Source organism: Rhinopithecus roxellana, chromosome 12 (assembly GCF_007565055.1).
Source record: "Rhinopithecus roxellana isolate Shanxi Qingling chromosome 12, ASM756505v1, whole genome shotgun sequence".
NCBI classification, from domain to species: Eukaryota; Metazoa; Chordata; class Mammalia; order Primates; family Cercopithecidae; genus Rhinopithecus; species Rhinopithecus roxellana.
This window is the reverse complement of record NC_044560.1, coordinates 18,052,990-18,070,863: the sequence shown is the minus strand read 5'-3', so window position 1 is coordinate 18,070,863 and position 17,874 is coordinate 18,052,990. Positions and strand designations below refer to the sequence as shown.

The 17,874-nt window shown below is 47.3% G+C and overlaps 1 protein-coding gene and 2 pseudogenes across 17 annotated transcripts in view; 1 reads left to right on the top strand and 2 right to left on the bottom strand.

The window, feature by feature from the left end:
* EPB41 (erythrocyte membrane protein band 4.1) overlaps positions 1–17,874 on the bottom strand; it is a 231,912-nt gene that overhangs the window by 196,858 nt on the left and 17,180 nt on the right. For 4 of the 16 annotated variants that reach the window (XM_010380315.2, XM_010380325.2, XM_010380316.2 and 1 more), the window contains exon 1: positions 6,675–6,913. The exons of 2 other annotated variants lie outside the window; for them this stretch is intronic. The gene's annotated coding sequence lies outside the window, so the exon portion shown is untranslated. Of the gene's footprint in view, positions 1–6,674; positions 6,916–17,874 lie in introns of those variants that run through there. 10 more of the 16 variants (XM_010380313.2, XM_030913691.1, XM_030913693.1 and 7 more) reach the window with 5 other exon arrangements.
* LOC104675688 lies at positions 1,457–1,832 on the top strand (annotated as a pseudogene). The gene has a single exon (XR_004052262.1). The product of XR_004052262.1 is annotated as a 60S ribosomal protein L35a pseudogene (transcript).
* LOC104675687 lies at positions 12,112–12,693 on the bottom strand (annotated as a pseudogene).

Genomic DNA, 17,874 nt, shown 5'->3' with positions numbered 1-17,874 from the left:
AAGTAGAGATCACCCTGAGAGTCGAGAGCCTAGATTAATTGGGTGGAACTGACCCAAAGAGTCATCAGCTACAGAAGAGGGAGAGCAGCAATTCAATAAACCATCACAGTTTAATCCACATAGATTTAATTTGGGGATAAGAGATAACTTGCAAAAAAGAGAACTGCTCTTGGCCGGGCACGGTGGCTCATGCCTGTAATCCCAGCACTTTGGGAGGCCAAGGCAGGCGGATCACCTGAGGTCGGGAGTTCGAGACCAGCCTGACCAGCATGGAGAAACCCCGTCTCTACTAAAAATACAAAGTTAGTCAGGCGTGGTGGCACATGCCTGTAATCCCAGCTACTAGGCAGGCTGAGGCAGGAGAATTGCGTGAACCTGGGTGGTGGAGGTTGCGGTGAGCCGAGATCACGCCATTGCACTTCAGCCTGGGCAACAAGAGCAAAACTCTGTATCAGAAAAAAAAAGAACTGCTCTTAACTGCAATAATAAAATAATAAAAATAATAAAACAGTAAATAATTTAAAAGCATGATGCCAGAATGTCTCTGGAATTTCTAAATAGAAAGGACTTTGGGGCTGGATGCTGTGGCTCATGCCTGTAATCCCAGCACTCTGGGAGGCTGAGGCAGGTGGATCACTTGAGATCAGGAGTTCCAGATCAGCCTGGCCAACATGGTGAAACCCCATCTCTACCAAAGAATACAAAATTTAGCCAGGCATGCTGGTGCATGCCTGTAGTCCCAGCTACTCGGGAGGCTGAGGTGGAAGAATCGCTTGAACCGGGGAAGCAGAAGTTGCAGTGAGCCGAGATCATGCCATTGCATTCCAGCCTAGGCAACAGAGCAAGACCCTGCCTTGGAAAAAAAAAAGGACTTTTAAGGAGAGCAATTTGACTGGAAGGAGAGACAGAATATTTGGATATCAAGCTCCCAGTTCCTACCTAGATTGCATATTTACTTACGGTGACTTAGTGGGAAGCTGACAAAGTTAGCAGATAGGGAATATTAAAGTCTCTTCAAGCTACTCCTTGAATTATACTGGCTGCTGTTCTCCAAAGTTCAAAGAGCTAGCCAATTTATTTTCAAATATTTTAAGTGGATACAATCCCATTTAAATAAAAATAATCAGCAAAATAAGTATAAACAGACTTTCATCATAATCAGATTTTCCGAAAACCAATATTTGAAGCGAAGTGTCAGTAAGGTGGGTAGTTCTAAATGACATCACCACTCAATATAAAATATCAAAGTTCTCCTTTCTAACACCTCCAAGTTCAGAGTACTCCTCACTGCTACAGCATTTTTCTTTATCTTTCTCTTTATGTACTCATTAAATAGCAGCAAAGTAAATCAAAATACTAATCTAACCCAGTGTGCACTCCAGAGTATTTGTTATATTGCATTTTACTAAACACACCAGGAACCCACTCTTAAAAAGGACACACAGGGTCTTTCTCTTCCCGCCATCTTGGTTCCTGTGGAGGCCTGCTGGGAACGGGAATTCTAAAAGGAACTATGTCTGGAAGGCTGTGGTCCAAGGCCATTTTTGCTGGCTATAAGCGGGGTCTCCGGAACCAAAGGGAGCACAAAGCTCTTCTTAAAATTGAAGGTGTTTATGCCCGAGATGAAACAGAATTCTATCTGGGCAAGAGATGCGCTTATGTATACAAAGCAAAGAACAACACAGTGACTCCAGGCGGCAAACCAAATAAAACCAGAGTCATCTGGGGAAAGGTAACTGGGGCCCATGGAAACAGTGGCATGGTTCGTGCCAAATTCCGAAGCAATCTTCCTGCGAAGGCCATTGGACACAGAATCTGAGTGATGCTGTACCCCTCAAGGATTCTCAAGGATTTAAACTAATGAAAAATCAATAAATAAATGTGGATTTGTGCTCTTGAAAAAAAAAAAAAAAAAAGGACACACAGTAAAAGCCACCAGTGGCATACCAAGAAACTTAAATGAACAACAAAAAAATCACACACATTTGGCATCTGTCTCTCCTTTCCTCTAACTAAATGCTGTGATAAATGCAATCAAGCAATTATTTTCTTTTTTCTCTTTGAGACAGAATTTCACTCTGTTGCCCAGGCTGGAATGCAGTGGTCTCAAACTCGAAGGCTCGAGCTATCTGTGGGCTTCAGCCTCCCAAAGTGCTGGGATTACAAGCATAAGCTACTGCACCTAGCTAGCAATTACTTTTCAATAATTTTGGATCCTTTACACAAATAAGGCCCATAACTAATTAATTCAGAGGCCATCTTTGGGGTCTTTATTTAGAGGAAAAAAACAAAGTTATTCATAAGAAAAGTTATTGGAATTATTGTTGTTTAGCTCACAAACAAAATAAAGTGTTCCATGTTCAAGCAATTAAAGAAAAAAATCAAATTTAGAGGTAGCAATAAATCCACACCTGAATATGCATTTAACCAAACACAAACTTGATGAAACTCAGAAAAATACAGACCACTGGCTGGGTGTGGTGGTTCACGCCTGTAATCCCAGCACTTTGGGAGGCCGAAGTGGGCAGCTCACGAGGTCAAGAGACAGAGACCATCATGGCCAACATGGTGAAACCTCGTCTCTACTAAAAATACAAAAATGTGGCCGGGCACGGTGGCTTAAGCCTGTAATCCCAGCACTTTGGGAGGCCGAGACAGGCGGATCACGAGGTCAGGAGATCGAGACCATCCTGGCTAACACGGTGAAACCCCGTCTCTACTAAAAAAAATACAAAAAACTAGCCGGGTGAGGTGGCGGGCGCCTGTAGTCCCAGCTACTCGGGAGGCTGAGGCAGGAGAATGGCCTAAACCCGGGAGGCGGACCTTGCAGTAAGCTGAGATCTGGCCACTGCACTCCAGCCTGGGCGACAGAGCGAGACTCCGTCTCAAAAAAAAAAAAAAAAAATTTAGCTGGGTGTGGTGGTGCGCCCCTGTAGTCCCAGCTACTCAGGAGGCTGAGACAGAAAAGACAAGAAAAACGAAAATACACTGACAACACTTATGCTGTCCTGCCTCTTAGATAACAGGGAAACAAACTGTGGTCTCCATGTATGCTCCTCTTGATTTCAGAACCAAACTCAGCCCCTGATGGCCACTGATATTCTAAAGTTATGAAATCAGATTAGCAATATTTAAATTGGATTACTACATTAAAAAAAGCAGTGTGAGCAAACCCTATCATTCACACCAAAAATTACACACAAGGCATGGTGGCTCATGTCTGTAATACAGACTAGGCTGGGCACAGTGGCTCATGTCTGTAATCCTAGCACTTTTGGAAACAGAGGTGAGATGATCATTTGAGCTCAGGAGTTTGAGACCAGCAGTTTGAGACCAGCCTGGGCAACATAGCGGACCCCGTGTTTAAAAAAAAAAAAAAAAAAAAAAAGCTGGGCATGGTGGTGCATGTCTGTAGTCCCAGCTGCTCGGGAGGCTTAGGTGGGAGAACCACTTGAACCCAGGAATTCAAGATGGCAGTGAGCCAGGATCATGCCACTGCCCTCCAGCTTGGGCAACGAGCTAAGACCCCTGTCTCTAAAAACATATGTATACAGGGCCAGGCACAGTGGCTCATGCCCGTAATCCCAGTACTTTGGGAGGCCGAGGCAGGTGGATCACTTGAGGGCAGGAGTTCAAGACCAGCCTGCCCAACATGGTGAAACCCTGTCTCTACTAAAAATACAAAAGTTAGGTGGGCATGATGGCAAGCACCTATAATCCCAGCTACTTGGGAGCCTCAGCCAGGAGAATTGCTTAAACCCAGGAGGTGGAGGTTGCAGTGAGCTGAGATGGCGCCACTGCAGTCCAGCCTGTATGACAGAGTAAGACTCTGTCTCAAAATAAATAAATAAACCCACACAGAGATATCAAAGCAAGGGTTATTACAGAGTAGTTCTATTTGGTTGGACAATACAAAGAAAAGGAGAATAAAGGTGGAAAGGTAGATTGTAGCCATATTGCCTAAGAACTTACAAGACATTTGGTATAAAACAATTAAATATTGGGAGAGGCCGGGTGAGGTGGCTCACATCTGTAATCCGAGTACTTTGGGAGGCCCAGGCAGGAGGATCCCTTGAGCCCAGGAATTCAAGACCAGCCTAGGCAACATAGTGAGACTGTCTCTACAAAAAACAAAAAGAAATTAGCCAAGCATGGGGGCACACGCCTGTAGTCCCAGCTACTAGGGAAGCTGAGGCAGGAGGATCACTTGAGCCCAGGAGTTCAAGGCTGCAGTGAGCCCTGATCATGCCACTGCACTCCAGCCTGGGTGACAGAATGAGACCCTGTTGAAAAAAAAGAAAACAATTGTTGGGAGAATTTTGGTAAAACCTACAGATTAAAAACATTTATTTCTAAGCCTGAATTCAAACATACAAGGAAAAATGTGTAGTTTTGTTGGTAGAAGAAAGAGGAATCAGAAGGTTGGCACTCTGAACTTAGGTTGGCACTCTGAACTTATGTTCAACAATGAGTTCACCTTTTTTTTGAGAGAGTTTTGCTCTGTTGCCCAGGCTGAAGTGCAGTGGTACAATCTTGGCTCACTGCAACCTCCGCCTCCCAGGTTCAAGCGATTCTCCTGCCTCCACCTCCTGAGTAGCTGGGATTACAGGCACATGCCACCTTCCCTGGCTAATTTTTGTATTTTTAGTACAGATGGGGTTTCACCATGCTGGCCAGGCTAGTCTCGAACTCCTGACCTCAAGTGATCCACCCGCCTTGACCTCCCAAAGTGCTGGGATTACAGGCGTGAGCCACCGTGCCCAACCGAGTTCACTTTTAATAGAGGCAAAGATCACTGTACTTGTTTCCCCAGGTGTATGAATAATATCTATCTTTACCTTAATTATAAGCTTCTTATAGAAAATACATGGAATTAACCACTTTGATTCTAAGGCAATCTGGTGTTCAGTTATTCCATCTATTTTTGAATCTGCCATTTATTGAGTGCTTACTGTATGCCAGATAGCACATACGCTACATGGATTACATTAATAACACCCCAAACCAAAAATTTTACAACTGGCGAAGAACTGATTACACTTTCAATTTACAGAAAAGGAAATGAAGAGTACACATCAAGTTTCCATAAAAAGTAGGAGTTAGTGCTACATTAACAAAACTGGGACGAGAAGAAACATATACAGGCTATGCATCCTGCTTTTGGTTAAAGGGATCTAATCAACTAAAATGTTTGCCAGGACTGAGAATACAGAAAACAACAATGAGCAACAGCATTGACTACAGTACATCCTCAAGAGAGTATAAAACCACTATAATAATATCCAAGACACGGCCGGGCGCGGTGGCTCAAGCCTGTAATCCCAGCACTTTGGTAGGCCGAGACGGGCAGATCACAAGGTCAGGAGATCGAGACCATCCTGGTGAACACGGTGAAACCTCGTCTCTACTAAAAAAATACAAAAAACTAGCCGGGTGAGGTGGCGGGCGCCTGTAGTCCCAGCTACTTGGGAGGCTGAGGCAGGAGAATGGCGTAAACGCGGGAGGCGGAGCTTGCAGTGAGCTGAGATCCGGCCACTGCACTCCAGCCTGGGCGACAGAGCGAGACTCCGTCTCAAAAATAATAATAATAATAATAATAATACCCAAGACACAAGACACAACCATTTCTTGCCGTTTTCCCTAAAAACAGAAGGAACAAAATAGCAGCTGTGAAATCATCCAGACTACTTAAAAAAAAAAAAAAAAGCATCTAAAAACAAAAAAAGAAAAAACTATCTCCTAATGAGCAACTACATGCCAAAAAACAAGTCTCCACAGACTAGTCATTTATGGCAGGGTACAGGGTACAGTTAGAGAAACAACAGGATGACAGTCGCTATCATGTGGCCAGAAACCAGTTCATCAGCAATCTGTTTCACGTGAGATCACTTTCTCTCAAGAGAATGCCTGTTCTCGGGGAGCATGACCCTGTTTTGGCAAAACCTCCCCAGGAATAATGGCCTGCTGGTCAATCTCGGAGGGCGAGCCCAGACCCGGCCTCTCCACAGGTACAGCAGCCCAGCGAGCACGGGGGAAGATTTCCAGGCCGACAGATGCGCGAACTGAAAAAGGAGGTCACGACGCTGAGAGAACAGATTTAACCCTCCGCTCGCTGGGAACCGTGAAGACTTAGGGTGAACGTGTTTTTCAGTGATGCAGGCGTCGGTGGCGGGAAGGCCTGCGAAGTCCTGCCAGGGCTCCCTGCAGCCCTCAGATACCGCCTGACTTCTGCAGACAGCCCCGCTCCCTCGCCAGGAAGAAATCGCTCCGCGGCTGCACGCAACACCTTCACCGTCTGAAACCTGCGATTCTCCGCATTTGGTTTTCTCCCGAGGCTCCTGCACACCGCACCGTGATTGATGCACCCGAGGGGACCGATTTTCCCTCGTCAAAAATACACCCCAAGCCTAACTTTCCAATGCTCCCGCGACGCAACCCCTTCCCTTTCCTCAGCGGCTCCGGCCCGCCCCTCGCTCCTCGGGCCGCGTCCCGGCTAGCGTCCCAGTGTGCGCACGAGGCCCCTCCGCGGGAGAGCCCGCGCCCCGGCCCGGGGCCTGTGGGGTGCTGCAGACAAAGAGGCTGCAGCGCCGCCGCGGCCGCCAGGACCGTCCCCACGGGGACAGCTCCACGCCCCGCGCCCCGGCTCCCGCGCCGCCGCCGCTGCCTCGCCTCACCGGTGGCTCCGGGGCCGGGCTCCTGCGCCCGCCACTGCTGCAGCCCGACGAACAATGGCAGGAGGAGACGCCGGCGTCCCAGGCTCGGGCCCTCTGCGGCTCGCGGACCCGCTGGCTGCTGCTGGCTGACTGACTAAACCCACCAGCGGAGGGAGGGAGCGAGCGAGCGAGCGAGCGAGCAGGCGAGGAGCCCTGGCGCGCGCCCTCCCGCCTTCCCTCTGCCAGGCGAGGCCAGCCCGGCCCGCAGCCCGCCCGCCCGCGCGCGCCCCTCCCCCTCCGTTCGCCACAACATTGTAGTAAATTTCTATTGGGCCGCGCCGGAGGGAAGGAGGGGGCCGGGCCCGCGGCCCGTCCGCCCATTGGCTGAGGCCAACTTCTAGCTCCTCTTGTTTCCCCCCTCCCTTAGGCCGGTAAGCAGAGGAGAGGGGAAGGAAAAAGAGGAAAAGGCAAGGGGCTGGCCGCGTGTGCGCACGCGCAAGTCGAACCCGGTCTGGAGCTAGGGTGTTCCGGGATCCCGCAGCACCCACGTGGGACATGAGGCAGCTAGAGCCCTGGACGGTGAGGTCCTTTCCTCCTTCCAAGTAAGAGGCCGAGATGTGGAAGCCTCAGGGAAGTAACTCACGTAGAGGTTGTAGCCAGGACTGACTCCCCCTAACCGCTTAGTGACCTCGGGTAAGTCATTCAGTTTCTCTGTGCCTCAGTTTCCCCATTCACTAGTTTGTCTCTAGGCGCCCTTCCCACCCTGACATTCGATGAGACTTTACCTCTCCTGCCAGCTGTGTAAGGTCTGAAATGGAAGCTAAGTGTTGAGGCCACGCCAAGACTGATCCTGTCTTCTGCATTTAAGGGTCTCCTAATTCCCCCCTGGCAATCTCAAAATTATAAAGACCTAGCTTCCGAGGTCTGGTCTCCAGATGAACTTAGGGTTGCTCTGACAATCGCTTAGTGTGTCTTTATTTCCTTCCAGAAGTATCAGAGACCCCTTGACCCTTCCTACTCCCTGATAGGCTGGTCTGTGAACAGGCTTCGGACCCACAGTGCAAAAAGAAGGCTTTTGTTTGAAGCATCATACCTAGAAGGTAAGATAGGATCTGGTGTTCTATTTTAGAGATGAGGAAACTGAAGCAGAGACTTAGAACCGACAGGATAAGAAGCCAGGCAATCTGACAGCAGAGTCTGTAGACGCCAACTAGACATTCCTGATATCTAATCACAGCTCCTTCACAATCCCAGCACAGCCTCTGGAAACAGATTGCCTGGGTTCAATTCTTAGTCTCCAGCCCTTCCTAATGATTTGATTTTCATTTTTCTTTTATTTATTTATTTATTTATTTATTTATTTATATTTATTTTTGAGACGGAGTCTCGCTCTGTCACCAGGCTGGAGTGCGGTGCCGCGATCTCGGCTCACTGCAACCTCTGCCTCCCGGATTCAAGCGATTCTCCTGCCTGAGCCTCCCGAGTAGCTGGGACTACAGACGTGCACCACCATGCCCAGCTAATTTTTATATTTTTAGTAGAGACAGGGTTTCTTTTCTTTTCTTTTTTCTTTTTTGAAATGGAGTCTTGCTCTGTCGCCCAGGCTGGAGTGCAGTGGCGCAATCTCGGCTCCCTGCAAGCTCCGCCTCCCGGGTTCACGCCATTCTCCTGCCTCAGCCTCCCGAGCAGCTGGGACTACAGGCGCCCGCCACCATGCCCGGCTAATTTTGTTTTTGTATTTTTAGTAGAGACAGGGTTTTACCGTATTAGCCAGGATAGTCTCGATCTCCTGACCTCGTGATCCGCCCTTCTCGGCCTCCCAAAGTGCTGGGATTACAGGCTTGAGCCACCGCGCCCGGCCGTGCCTCATTTTTCAACACCATAAAAGGGGATAACATGTCCAAGTAGCTGGGACTCCATAGGAGGCTGAGGTGAGAGGATTGCTCAAGCCCAGGAGTTCAAGGCCACAGTGAGCTAGGATCATGCCATTCCACTCCAGCTTGGGCAACAGAGCAAGACCCTATCTCTGAAAACAAAAACGAGGGTTGGGGAAGGGAGAAGGATAATAATAGTTCCCACCTGTAGAGTTACTGTAAGAATTAGGCCAGGTATGGTGGCTCATGCCTGTAATCCCAGCACTTTGGGAGGCAGAGGCAGGCAGATCACCTGAGGTCAGAAGTTTGAGACCAGCCTGGCCAAACAGTGAAACCCCATCTCTACTAAAAATACAAAACTTAGCTGGGCCTGGTGGCAGGCGCCTGTAATTCCAGGTATTCTTGGAGGTTGAGGCAGGCGAATCACTTGACCCCAGGAGGCGGAGGTTGCAGAGAGCCGAGATCGTGCCATTGCACTCCAGGTTGGGTGACAAGAGCAAGACTCCATCTCAAAAAAAAAAAAGAAAGAAAAGAAATGAGTTAAAATATGTAAAGGACTTAGTGCAGTGCCTAGCTCATAGTAAGATCTATGTGTGTTAATTATTATTACTATTCAGAGACTAAAATGTGGACTGAGAGGTGTGGAACTGGCAAATATAATAATATATTTGTTAAGCATGCAATTGTTGTCAGCACTGAGCTGAGCACGTTATATAAATTGTCTGTTTGAAACATCATAAAACCCCTTGAAAACCACCTGACTACACCATCTAAAACAGCCTCCACTCAAACACCCTTATCCTGCTTTAATTTGCCTCATAGCACTTACCCTACTTAACTTTCTACGATATATTTATCATTTATTGTGCCTCTCAAATAAATTGCTGTAATCTAGACCCACTAGACTGCAAGCTCAGGAAGGCAGGGACTATATATGTATTCATATCCCAGAACAGTATATACTTAATAAATATTTGTTGGATGAATTAATGAATGTCCTCATTTTATATACAAGGAAACTGAGTCTTAGTGAGGTCAGGTGACTTGGCCAGGATCATTCTGTGTACTCGGGGTGAAGCACCTGTTTTTTTTTTTTTTTTGAGAAGGAGTTTCGCTCTTGTTGCCCAGGCTGGAGTGCAATGGCACCATCTCAGCTCACCGCAACCTCTGCCTCCCAGGCTCAAGCGATTCTCCTGCCTCAGCCTCGCAAGTAGCTGAGATTACAAGCATGTGCCACCACGCCTGGCTAATTTTGTATTTTTAATAGAGACGGGGTTTCTCCATGTTGGTCAGGCTGGTCTTGAACCCCCAACCTCAGGTGATCCACCCACCTCAGCATCCCAAAGTGCTGGGATTACAGGCATGAGCCACCGTGCCTGGCCGCACCAGTTCTTGAATACTCTGGTCTCCTGCCTCAAGTCCTCAGGTTCAGCTGTGCTTTTTATTCAGAGTTCTAGTCCTACCACCTCTGTGCCTCAGGCTTCCTTCACCAATCAGACAGGAAAATCTAGTATCTTGAAGGATGAGTACAGAAGACCAATCACCAGTGGCTTACCATCTCCACCACCACCAAGTTATCCAGCAAATTCAGATTCATGAAAACCCCGTATTCTCTATGCCATGAAGTGCTAGCCAATGGCACATCTAATTGGATGCAAAGAATATGTAGCATTTAATAATCATTACCCTGAAAATAAGTAGAGGTCTCAGGCTAACAGAAAAAGGCTAGACACAAGGCAGATATGAACCACTCTGAAATTCAGAGCGCCATGCAATGACACACCAAAATCCATTGGCCCAGTCTTTAGAATCTGAAAGACCTGAATTCCAGTGCTGGCTTGTAATTCTTAGCCTGCAGATGAAAGGGCTTTGTAGACTGTAAAGTACTATCCACACATGAGGAATTTTTGTTATTTTAGACACACATCTTCACTTGTTAGGCTAAGTGCCCAATCTCTGAGTGTTGCCAGGCCTATCACATAGGAGAATGTGGGGGTATAAGTAATGCCTAATATGAAGGCAGAAAAACTACCTTTACTCCTGGGCCCATCTGCCCTCTCACACTTCTGCAAACCAGATATCCAGTCCCGGCTCACCCTGCAGAAACTGCCATCAGGTACCAAGGGTAAAGGTCCCAAGCACCATCTCTGAGGCTAATTTCCTAGACAGAAACAGCTCTGCTCCATGCTCACATCTGTGTGGCAGCTGTGCTATGCTCCAAGCCCCAGGATGGGGTCCCTAAGGGCCATCTCTATCTCGCCTGCCAGCTGAGCCCACCATTACCTCCCTACCCCCTACCCCTCGTGTTCCTTCCTAGGGAATACAGGCCCTGCTAGCTGTCTGTTAGCCCCTGGAGCAGTCAAGGGCACTAAGAAAAAAAGAAAAAGAAAAAAAAGACAGCGTGAAAGGGTCTTAATCCTTCCCCACTGCAAACTGAGCCCAGGCAAAAACAAACACCAGCTGCACATAGGAGGATGAAATTAGATGGTGAAATTAGGTGGTGACCAGTGGGAAAGGCCAGGGAGCGTAGATGAGGCCTCAGATGACCTGGTAGAGATGAGATTGGAAGAAAGGGGGGAGGAGCGGGAAAACCATACCCAAATCTGGGACGTGGGCGGATTAGGGACACAGCTGGCCTGAAGCCCCAGTGATAGGGCACAGGGAAAATGTTCGTCTGTTGTGGAGGATGGCAAGAGATTGAAGAGGGCTTTGAAAAGCTGGGCCCACCAGCAAAGTGTTCTGAACAGTACTATTGAATGAAAACTGATGCTGGTACCAAAAGTACATGAAGAGTAGTGCTTGCCATCCTGCCCATGGCCATAAAAATCACAGTCATTTTAGACTTGTAAACATAAACAATAAATCAAACAGGCTATAATGGGATGGGGAATTACCATTCATACAGTGGGATGGGGATTATTTTTACTAGTAGTACTTGACTTGTTCATAGAAAATTTAGAAACACGGCCGGGCATGTTGGCTCACGCCTGTAATCCCAGCACTTCGGGAGGCCGAGGCAGGCGGGTCACAAGGTCAGGAGATCAAGACCATCCTGGCTAATACGATGAAACCCCATCTCTACTAAAAATAGGAAAAATTAGCCGGGCATGGTGGCGGGTGCCTGTTGTCCCAGCTACTTGAGGGGCTGAGGCAGGAGAATGGCGTGAACCCAGGAGGCAGAGCTTGCAGTGAGCCAAGATCGCGACAGAGCAAGACTCCGTCTCAAAAAAAAAAAAAGAAAGAAAGAAAATTTAGAAACACAAGAAAAAATGTAAGTCACCACAGAGCCACCAGTCGAAAATAACTACCATCAATATTTTGGGACCTTCCCTTTTAGTACCTTTTCTTATATGCATACTTTTTTTTTTTTTTTTTTGAGACAGTGATCTCACTCTGTTGCCCAGGCTGGTATGTAGTAGCGTGACTACAGCTCACTGCAGCCTCGACCTCCTGGGCTTAAGTGATGCAATCCTCCCACCTCAGCCTCCCAAATAGCTGGGACTACAGGTGTGCCATTGTGTCCAGCAAGTTTTTTTTTTTTTCAGCCCAGATGTCTTTTATTTATTTATTTATTTTAACACCTATTATGCCATGAATTCATAGGGAATAGGTTCCAGCAGCTCAGGCTCCTTCCCATTGGTTCTCACAAAGTGTGCTTCTCTGGGTGGAGCAGGTTGGCGCTTCAGTTGGACCCAGGTACCTTTCTCTTTGCCTTCTTTTTCTGATCATTTTCTGTCACGCGTTTCAGGAAGCTGTCTCGGCTCTTAGAGTGCTTAATGTGCTCAATACGCACATTAATTCTCTTGGCAAGAATCTTGCCCTTAACTTGTTTGTTTACATCAATGCCAACAGCATGCTGGGTAACATCGTAGACTCTTCCAGTTTTGCCATGGTAACACTTGTGGGGCATTCCTTTTTGAACAGTACCCATTCCCTTGATGTCTACGATACCACCTTTCTTATAGATTCGCATATACTTGGCCAAAGGAACAACTCCATGTTTTCTAAAAGGCCCAGAGAACATATATCGGGTGCCTCTCCTCTTTCCCTTTGTGTTCGTCATTTTGGCAAATTACTGGAAGATGGCGGTTCCAGCCAAAAGGGCGCAAATTTTTTAATTTTTTGGTACAGACAGGGTCTCATAGTGTTACCCAGACTGGTCTCAAACTCCTGGGCTCAAGTGATGGGATTACAAGCATGAGACACCACACCCACCCTTATGTATACTATCTATCTATCTATCTATTGTATTTATCTGTTTTTGAGACACGATCTCTCTGTTGCCCAAGCTGGAGTACAGTGGTGCAATCATGGCTCACAGCAGACTTGACCTGAGCTTTAGCAATCCTCCCTACTCAGCCTCCTGAGTAGCTAGGACTACAGGCGTATGCCACCACGCCCAGATACTTTTTTTTTTTTTTTTGAGATGGAGTCTTGCTCTGTCACCCAGGCTAGAGTGCAGTGGCGCGATCTCGGCTCACTGCAAGCTCCACGTCCCAGGTTCACGCCATTCTCCTGCCTCAGCCTCCCGAGTAGCCTGCCACCACACCCAGCTAATTTTTTGTATTTTTAGTAGAGAAGGGGTTTCATCATATTAGCCAGGATGGTCTCAATCTCCTGACCTCGTGATCCGCCCTCCTCGGCCTCCCAAATTGCTGGGATTACAGGCGTGAGCTACACGCCCGGCTGATACTTTTTTATTTTATTGTTTGTAGAGATGAGGTCTCCCTATGTTGTGGAGGCTAGTCTTGAACTCCTGGGCTCAAGCAGTCCTCCCACCTTGGCCTCAGAGACTGCTAGGATTATAAGTGTGAGCCACTGCACCTGGCCTTATTTTTATTTATTTTATTTTTTATTTACTTTTTCAAGAGATAGGGTCTCACTCTGTTGCCCAGGCTAGAATGCAGCTGTGCAATTATAACTCACTGTAGCTTTGAACTCATGGGCTCAAGCAATCCTCCCACCTCATCCTCCCAAGTAGCTGGGATTATAAGCACAGGCCACTGCACCTAGCTTCTTATTTGTGTACTTTTCAGTGTACATATATTAAGTCGTATGAAATTGCTGATTTTATAGGTTAAAATGATCAAATATGAACAATTTCATATGTCTCAACCTAATGCTTTTTGAAAATTTAGACCATATTATTTTAGGACTGACCTTTTTTTTTTTTTTTTGAGAGGAGTCTTACTCCATAGCCCAGGATGAGTATGGGTGGCCCAATCTCGACTCACTGCAACCTCTGCCTCCTGGATTCAAGAGATTGTGCTGCCTCAGCCTCTAGAGTAGCTGGGATTACAGGTGCCCACCACCACGCCCAGTTAATTTTTTATTTGTATTTTTACTAGAGACATGTGGGACAGGCTGGTACTGATCTCCTAACCTCTGGTGATCCGCCTGCCTCGGCCTCCCAAAGTACTGGGATTACAGGCATGAGCCACCAGGCCTGGCCTAAAACTGACTTTTTTCATTTAACAATATGTTGTGAACATTTGTATCATCATTTTTAACAATGCTATCAAGCTGATATATCATAATTTAGTTCACCCTACTATTGGACATTGAGTTTGTTTCCCATTTTTCTCTTAAAAATGATACTTGGGCCAGGCGCAGTGGCTCATGCCTGTAATCCCAGCACTTTGGGAGGCCGAGGCGGGCCTCTATCTCAAATAATAATAATAATAATAATAACTTTTTTTATTTTTTGAGACGGAGTCTCGCCCTGTCACCCAGGCTGGAGTGCAGTGGCATGATCTCGGCTCGCTGCAGCCTCTGCCTCCCAGGTTCAAGCAATTCTCCTGCCCCAGCCTCCTGAGCAGCTGGGATTACAGGCGCCCACCATCATACCCGGCTAATTTTCATATGTTTCATAGAGACGGTGTTTCTCCATCTTGGCCAGGCTGGTCTCGAACTCCTGACCTCAGGTGATCCGCCCGCCTCAGCCTCCCAAAGTGCTAGGATTACAGGTGTGAGCCACCGTGCCCAGCCATAACAATTAGATTTATGAGGTATTTTCTATGTGACAGGCACATAGTAAGTACTTTTTAAGCATTATTGCATTTAACTTCTTAACAATAATACTTAGGCAATATTATTAGCCTCAAGTACAGTTGAAGAAACTATAGCTTAGATAAATTAGGGGCTGTGCAGTGGCTCATATCTATAATCCCAACACTTTGGGAGGCCAGAGTTGGAGGATATCTTAGGGTCAGGAGTTCGAGATCAGCCTGGGCAACATAGTGAGACCTCATCTCTAAAAAAAAATTAAAATAAAAAAAAAATCAGCTAATCTGGCACTAGCTTTGGAGTCTAGGAAAAGAAAAAAGAAAATAGCCAAGCATGGTGGCACCTGCCTGTGGTCCCAGCTACTTGAGAGACTGAGGTCGGAGGATCACTGGAGCCTAGGAGGTCTAGGTTGCAGTGAGCCATGATCACACTATCACACTCCACCACTTTGTGACAGAGCAAGACCCTGTCTCAAAAAAGAAAAAAAAAGGCCAGGCACAGTGGCTCACTTGTCAAGGAATGCCTTAACAACCATCCACCAGGTCCACTTTTACAATTTCACCTTCTTCCCTCTGGCCCTTGTTTCTTGGGATGTCTACACAGCAACCCCAATGCATAGGGGTAATGTAATCCCAGCACTTTGGGAGGCCGAGGGAGGAGGATCACTTGAGCCCAGGAGTTTGAGATCAGCCTGGGTAACATAGTGAGACCCTATCTCTATTAAAAAAAAGAAAAATTAGGTGATTTGCCCAACATCACAGCTTAAACTAGGTCTGTCTGATGCCACTGTCCTCTATTACATACCGCTTTCATATCACTCTCAGGAAAGCACTGGAAATGACGTGAATGAGTAATAACATCTGTCCCAAGACCTCAGGGAAAGGCTGTCATAGCTACTTCTGATTATAGCCCTGGGACATTCAAGGAGAGACCCACTGATCTGGCCTCCCATGACCCTCCCCAACCCTATTCTCTTACTGGCTGCAACGAGCCTAATGACCCTGATCCAGCAAAGCCTCAGCTCACTCAGCCTTAACCCACTAATTCTCTCTCACTAGGGGAGGGAACCCTCAAGGCATAGAGGGTTTTCCAAGAAACAGGCTCTATGCCACCTACTAGCTGACACCCTTCTAAAACTGGTAAAGTCAGCCCGGTCCAACCCTCACTTGACAGACAGACAGGACAGAAGGGAAGATATAAGGAAGCAGGGGTATTGGGGGCACAGAAATTGCCAGGTTTGACTTGCCCCAGGATCCTCCAAAGCTGCTACTATAGGACAGGTCCTGAGCTGGCCAGCTAGCATTTGACTAACCTCAGTTTCCAAGACTTCCGGTGACTGGGAGCACTTTAGTGGGGAAGAAATTGAGAAATTGGGGCCAGGCACAGTGGCTCACGCCTATAATCCCAACACTTTGGGAGGCCGAGGCAGGCGGATCACTTGAGGCCAGGAGTTGGAGACCAGCCTGGCCAACATGGCGAAACCCCGTCTCTACTAAAAATACAAAAAATTAGCCGGGTGTAGTGGTGTGCGCCTGTAGTCCCAGCTACTCGGGAAGCTAAGGCAGGAGAATTGCTTGAACCCAGGAGGCAGAGGTTTCAGTTAGCCGAGATCGTGCCACTGCACTCCAGCCTGGGCAACAGAGCAAGACTCTATCTCAAAAAAAAAAAAAAAAAAGAGAGAGAGAGAGAAAGAAAGAGAGAAGTCATAAGAGAGACTGCAAATAAGTTGTAGCCTTAGTTCCACCATAAATTTGCTGTATGACTCTAGGCAAGTCACCTACCCTTCCTCAGCTCAGCTGCCACAACAAAATGCCATAGATTCGGTGACTTAAACAACAGAAATTTATTTTCTCGCAGTTCTGGAGGCTGGAGTCAGAGATCAGCCATGGCCAGGTTCTGGTGAGGGTGCTCTTCCTGGCTGGCAGATGGTCACCTTCTTGCTGTGTCTTTACATGGTGGAGAGACAGCAAGTTTTCTGGGGTTTTTTTGTTTGTTTTTTTGGGTTTTTTTTTTTTTTTTTTTTTTGAGACATAGTCTTCCTCTGACACCCAGGCTGAGTGCAGTGGCATGATCTTGGCTCACTGCAACCTCCACCTCCCGAGTTCAAGCAATTCTCCTACCTCAGCCTCCCGAGTAGCTGGGATTACAGGCATGCACCACCAGGCCTGGCTGATTTTTGTATTTTTAGTAGAGACGGGGTTTTGCCATGTCGGCCAGGCTGGTCTCGAACTCCCGACCTCAAGTGATGCACTTGCCTGGACCTCCCAAAGTGCTGGGCTTACAGGCATGAGCCACCACACCCAGCTTGTGTCTCTTCTTTTTGAGACATAGTCTTGCTCTGTCACCCAGGCTAGAGTGCAGTGGTGCAGTCTCAGCTCACTGCAACCTCCATCTCCTGGGTTCTAACGATTCTTATGCCTCAGCCTCCCAACTAGCTGGGATTACAGGCACCCGCCACCACACCTGGCTAATTTTTTGTTTTTTTGTTTTTTTGAGACAGAGTCTCGTTCTGTCACCCAGACTAGAGTGCAGTGGCGCGATCTCAGCTCATGGCAAGCTCTGCCTCCCAGGTTCACGCCATTCTCCTGCCTCAGCCTCCTGAGTAGCTGGGACCACAGGCGCCCCCCACCATGCCTGGCTAATTTTTTTGTATTTTTAGTAGAGACGGGGTTTCACCGTGTTAGACAGGATGGTCTTGATCTTCTGACCTTGTGATCCGCCTGCCTCAGCCTCCCAACGTGCTGGAATTACAGACGTGAGCCACCATGCCTGGTCAATTTTTTGTATTTTTAGTAGAGACGAGGTTTTACCATATTGGCCAGGCTGGTCTCAAACTCCTGACTTCAGGTGATCCACCCGCCTTCGCCTCCCAAAGTGCTGGGATTACAGCCATGAGCCACCACACCTGACCTTGGTGTCTCTTCTTATAAGGGCACTAATACTGTCATGAGGCCCCACCCTCATAATCTCATCTTATCCTAATTACTTCCCTGATTAATTACTCCATTTCCAAATACCATTACATTAGAGGTTAGAGCTTCAATATAAGAAAGCAAGAAGGATCAACTGATGTGGAGAATGCAAAGGGTTCTGCAGATTATAAAGCCCCATACTATACTAAATATGATTTTTATTTTAAATCTGCTATCAACCAGCCAGAAAGAATCCTCAACCTCAAGGTAAAAGCCTCCCTGGAAGTGGGGACACAGTGGTCCCGCCTTTCTTTATCCATCACACATATACTGGGCACTGGGGATCCCAGCATGAATGAGTCCAGTGGCTCCATAATAACAGTCATCATTATGATCCCATACTTGAGTGATGGCAAGAAAAAGTTTAAA